Genomic DNA, 6,166 nt, shown 5'->3' on the forward strand with positions numbered 1-6,166 from the left:
GGAAGGTTTCTCTGGTCCTGCTGGAGTGGAAGAGCCGAGGATGCCATTGCTGGGGCTGTTTGAAGGGCAGCAGTCACACCCAGCACAGCTGCAGGTGCATTCCCAAGGGGAGCACCCAGAGCACGGCAGGGATGCCCTGCACCACCCTGGGGCCAGGACCTGCCCCTGTCCTTTCTGTCATCACCCTTCCCACTGCACCCCCAAATTCTGCAGCCCTGCTGGGGACACAAACCCTGGAAACCCGTGCCTGCCTTGAATTTATCTCCTGTCAATAATTTCTGGCTGATGTTGAAGCCATCCTGAGCCACCCCTCAGTGAGGGTGTGCCGGCACCTGTGAGGAGGGAGCGGGAGGGGATGGCACCGATTAACTCACCCAGCACTAATTAACTCACCCAGCCAGCAGTGCCAACACACTTTTCCTTAACGTTTCAGTTATTTTTTTAAACCAGGATGGTGCCACCTCTGTTTGGCCAGAGCCCAAACAGCAAGGGAGGATTGGAGCACAATTTATCAGCCTGAACCAATCCCAATGGGAACACAAGGAATGTGACAAGAGCAGAGCAAGTGCCACCCAAATTCATGGCCTGAAATCCCCTCCAGTGCCAGCAGCTCCCCTGGGTGCCAACCCATCCTTGTGCCATCTTCTCCCCAAATCCTGCCCTGCCTTTGATATGTTAATCCTGCATAAAGCAAATTCTCCCATTAGAATAAAGTCCATTCTGGTCTGCCTGCAATCTGCATGATCCAGTTCAAAGTTAAATTAAAAATCCCAACCTGTGTGAATGTTGCAATCGCATGATGAAATCTGTAAATCTATTTTTAATGTCTTAATGCTGAACGAGGCAAGGCGACTGCTGCATGGCATTTGCTTTACACTTTTTGGGATTCTCATGCACTCATTAAATATTCACTCTGCAGCCTTTGCATTTCCAGTACTGCAGGACCCTAAAATAGAAGACAAGTTTTTCTTTCCCTCTTTTGTTTCTGAAATTCCAACTTGACTCCAAGATTTCTCCAAATCAAACGTGAAGCACTAAACCCTGCAAGGAGAAAATGTTTCAAATTAATACAGATGCCAGAAAATAGGATTTAAATCCTAAACATTCAGCTATTTACATCGTTTTTAGGAGATGACAGAGCAAAATGTTTTATTTCGTTTCAACTTTAGGATATATGCAATGTTAATTCTCTGAGTAGCTTGTTTTTATTAAGAAAATATTTGAACATTGCTGGAACAATTCTCCCAAATCATCATCTTACAGAACATTTCTTGGGGGAGCAGTTTGTGCTTTTCATTCTGATCTGGGACGGAAACAAGCTCTGAGAGACAGGAATTGTCTGTGTAACAAACTCTTTATTTTCTGACCGACTGACTTCGCAAAATCAGTGTATGAAGCAGTGAAATGAATCCTGCTGCTGTCACTTGGGAGCTCGGGCTCTGCCTCTCCCTCTGTGCCGCCACCTCTTTGTCACCATTGATGTCCCCGCTGGGATGGACTCCTCGGTATGAGGTGTACACAAAAATCGGGTGTGTGAAACAGCCGAGAGAGCAGGGAAGGAGGGCAGAGGCGATGGATTTGCCCCGAAATCCCGGATTTTCCCAGCAGCGCGGCTCCTGCAGCGCCGCCCGTGCCCCGGAGCCGCGGGGCAGCGGCACAGCCCGAGGGGGCAAAGGGGAGATGGGAACCGCTCGGGCTGCCCGAGGCTGGGAAGGGACGGGTATGGACAGCCCTGCCGTTCTGTTCTCCTGCCCCTCTTTGTCCCCTCTCTTGTCCCTCTCTGTCCCCCCCCGTCCCCTGTCTGTCCCCTCTATCCCGCTTTGTCCTTCTCTGTCTCCCATCCCCTCTCTGTCCCGTCTCTACCCCCTCTATGTCCCCTCCTATCCCCTCTCTCTCCCTCCTGTCCTCTCTGTCCCCTCTCCGTCCCTCTCTGTTGCCCCCTGTGATTCTCTGTCCCCTCTCTCTCCTCTGTCCCTCCCTCCTCTCTCTGTCCCCGCTATCCCCTCCTGTCCCCTTCTATCCCCTCTCTGTCCCCTCTCTGTCCCCTGTCCTCTCTCTCTCTCCCCCCTATCCCCCATCTATCCCCTCTCTGTCCCCTCCCTGTCCCCCTCTATCCCCTCTCTGTCCCCTCCCTGTCCCCCCTATCCCCCCCGATCCCCTCTCTATTCCCGCTGTCCCTCTGTCTGTCCCTCTGTCTGTCCCTCTGTCTGTCCCTCTGTCTGTCCCGGCGCTGCCGTGCCCGAGCCGCTGCCGCCCCCTCGTGGCCGCCACCGGGAAGAGCAGCCCGGCCTCGGCCCGCGGGCTGATTTTGGCTCCAAACTCCTTAAATAAAACCAAATAAACCCAAAAAAGTCTCGAAGAAACTCAATCCACCCCCGTGCTCAGCCATTCCTTCGGGATCGATGCATCCCACAGCATTTCGGGATGCTCCAGGCGCCTGCTCCTGCTGCGGATCCCGCATTGCCCGGGCTGCATCCCCAGGAGCGCCCCTCACTCATTTACAGGTGCTCGTTCGCAGGGAGCTGGGGAAAAGCTGTGTGCGGCACTGAAACTTGGTCCGTTCAGTGAAATTCCAGCTTTTTTGGGGGGGATTTTGCCCACTGGAGCGCCGGCTGGCGCTGTCCATGGAGCCTCCCCGCTGCATCCATTGGGACCAGAGCGCTGGGATGGGTTTAATGATTCCTAAAGGAATGGGAACATGCAAACCGAATGAGCTTGGGGCAGCTGAAACCTCAATGGGGGAGTAAAGGGCTGCAGTTTAAGAGATCCAAGCAGCCCAGGCCGGCCACTGCTGACAGCAATTCAGATTGGGCGGCACTGAATGAAACAACAGCGCTTGTTCAAATATTTGGAAAGACAAGGGGGAAAAAAAGCTCTTGGAGAAAGAAATCCTGCAGTGCTGGATGAGCTCCACGGGCTGACTAATGCGGGGCTCTGTCCCAGGAGTCAGCAGCACCAAATAGCTGAGGAAGGTGCGAGGCGTGGACACCTCACCTGCCCCGGGACACTGGAATGGTTCAGGGCAGCACCATCAGTGTGTAAGAACCGGGTAATCCAACGTGAAACATCAGAGCTCAACTCCATCCAAGTGAGCAGACAATGCTGTTTAAACGGCCGGCTTCTCAATTTTGTTAATTTAATTTATTGGTGCCGGGCAGTGAAGAGGAGCTCAGATCCAAAGTTCAGCGCTGGGCTCACTAAAATTCCAAGTGCTGCCATTGGGAATGGGTGTTCCCAGCGGCTGGGGCAGGCAGGCAGCAGCTGGAGGTGGCACCGGCCGTGCAGGGCAATCCAGGGCTGACAGGAGCATTTATTTGCAGGTATTGTGGTCGGCCTGGCCAGCGCTAATAACCATTGCCATTCATAAGCATGAAAGAGTCAAGTATTCCCACCCCCCTGCTGCCATTTGAAAAGTATCTGACCTAATTATTACTATCCCTGTTGTGTAAATTCAGCACTTTGTCAGTCTGAATAAATGTACATTAGCCTTAACATGAGTGAAACAAGTTTAAACAATGAAGGCAGCTTTGTAAAGCTCCCTCGCTTTTTAACTTATTTGACACCACACTAAAGAGCCCATTTAGACTAAAGAGTTCAGCACATTTTGGGACCCATTAAATGCCCAGGTTGAGACTAGATATTCTCCTTTTTCTTTTTTTAATTTGTCCTCCCCGGTTGCTAAAGTCAGCAGAATTGAGCAATAAGCTGCTTTGCATTTCTTTAGCTTTGTAGGCAAGTTGCAGAAAGCTGCACCCATCCCAGCCAGCACAGGGCAAACCTCACTTATCACTGAGACCAAGGCATTCCTTGGAATTAGTTTTAATTAAAAGAAATTGCTCTTAATTAAAAAAAAAAAAAAGAGGAAACTCATAGCACAAAAATGTGATATTCATGACTGCTAGGAAAACTTAGACTGTCAAATTGTTTCTATTTTAGGCTAACAACATAGAATTTAGAGTCAGGTCAGCCTTGCAGAGAATTATGGAATTATTATGGTTAGAAAAGAGCTCCAGGACCATCCAGTCCCACCTTGTCCCCAGCCCAGAGCTCTGGGTGCCACCCCCAGGGATGGATGGGCACCCCAAACCCCCCCCCCATGGCAGTTCCAAGGCCTTTCCATGGGGAAATTCCTGCTGATGGAGGAGTGACAAACTCCAAATCTACCCTGACTCCAGCCCCTGTCACATTCAGGACATGAGCTGGAACAAGGAGAAAATTTAGCCAGTCTTGGCTGCAGGACAAATGGAGATCAGCCACAAGGGAGCAAAAGGGGCTGAAAAACCAGAGGATCATCACCCTCATCATTCCCTGTTCCCTGCCCTCCTCCATCACTGAGGACATTTCTGAGGGCAGCAGAAAGAAAGAGACAAAAGAGACAAAAGAAACAAGGGGAAAACTGGGTGGAAAAAGCAGCAGAGCTGAACACATCTGCAAGGGGAACGGGTTTATCCAGCAGTGAGCCCCCGAGTTTTGAGAAAACCTCTCGGAGATCCCACACAAAGGCTGGGCTCTGCTGGATGTGTCACAAAGAGCTGGCAGGGAAACATTTTCAAGAGAATTTCATTTTACTCAAAGCCACAATGAAACCGGTTCTTTCCCAAATGAGATCTGTGGTCAGTCTGTAAATTGAATTCTGTCACTGACCTGTAAGAGATCCTTGGATCCACAAGAAGTTCAGTGCTTGACAAAGCCACAGCTCTGACGTTGGCAGCAGCTCCTCCCCAGGATCTGGGCTCTGGGATGGATATTCACATTACAACCCTGGTTTACAGGCAGAGCTGCAGAGGGGTTTGGATTCCATCCCTCTTACTCATTTTGAAGCTTGGTTTTAAGGAAAAAAACCCAACTCAATTATAATTTCTAGCTGTCAGGAAGGAATTCCATCAGCTCCATCCTCCAGAAGGAAATCCACACTCTAGCAGTAATCAGTTCCATTTGTGACCCTCCCAACAAAACCCTTTTTGTCTGTGATTTGTATTCAGCTTAGGACATGCTGATTTCAGCCCCTCTGTGGATTGTAATGTCTAAACAGCCTTTTTATTTTTAAATGCAACGAAGAAACGATTTGGCAGGGTCTGAATCTGAAGCAGAATCTCCCAAGTGCACTGGGGTCTGGGCCCACACAAGGCAGGACACTCACAGACAACTCTGTTTGTTCAGTTCAGCTAAGAATAGGACATTAGTAAGAAATATTTTAACCTAACAGGCATCATGTTTGGAAGGGAATTTTCAGCTTTCTTGGCCAATTTGAGTGGCATGTGATGATCTCATGGTGTGGCAGCTGGAGAACAAATGAAGCTGCAGCTCTGACCACTGAGGATGGGCTGGGTGTGGGAACTCCCTCAGGTTTTGGGATTCAGAGGCAGCAAAGTGGAAAGAACTGAGGCAGCTCCAGGATGCTGATTCAGGACACAGAACCTTCCCCTTGTGCATACCCGGGTCAGCTTTCACCACCAGAGTGAGAAGGAATTTGCCGCATTTCAATCCCATCCCCAAATTCCACACCAAAACAGCCCCCAGTTACACAACTGGCACTAACTGGATTTTTTTAAGATTTTCAGAAGGGAGGCCAAGGCTTGAGCAGCATGGAAACAAAACTGCCCCATGAATTCCCCAGCAGTGCCCCATGGATGCAGTGCTGCCAGAGACTCATGTGGCACCTCACAAAACACAGATTTCACATTCTGAGGCTTCTGCAGTCTTCAACTTTCACCAGCATTCAAATTCACCTACATTAAAAGAAAATTAAATTGCCCTCTCCAACAAAGAGCAAACCACAACAAAGCAAACATCCTGCAGCAAACTATTCCCTTGAATCCATTAAAAATTGCCAAGTCAACGTTCCAGAGCCCATCCTGCGCTGCCAACAGCACCAGTGGCACTCTGGGCTCCTGTCTGCCACCAGCTGTGGCAAGAACTGCATCACAGACCAGAAATATTTCATATTCCAACGAGATTTCATATTCCACATGCCAACAATACATCACATTCCGTCCCAGCTGGAGCTCTGTAAAGGGAAGGAAAAGCCCCCACTGCAAACACCTCCAGAAACCATAAATGGTGTAAGGTGGGGATGGGGGAATATTGGACACAGCCCTGGCAGAGAGACAGAGCTGATGGACCCAGGGGTACAGGAAGAATCAGGCAGGAATTTGTTCTAATAAAT

Source organism: Ammospiza caudacuta, chromosome 15 (genome assembly GCF_027887145.1).
Source record: "Ammospiza caudacuta isolate bAmmCau1 chromosome 15, bAmmCau1.pri, whole genome shotgun sequence".
In the NCBI taxonomy this organism is placed as follows: Eukaryota; Metazoa; Chordata; class Aves; order Passeriformes; family Passerellidae; genus Ammospiza; species Ammospiza caudacuta.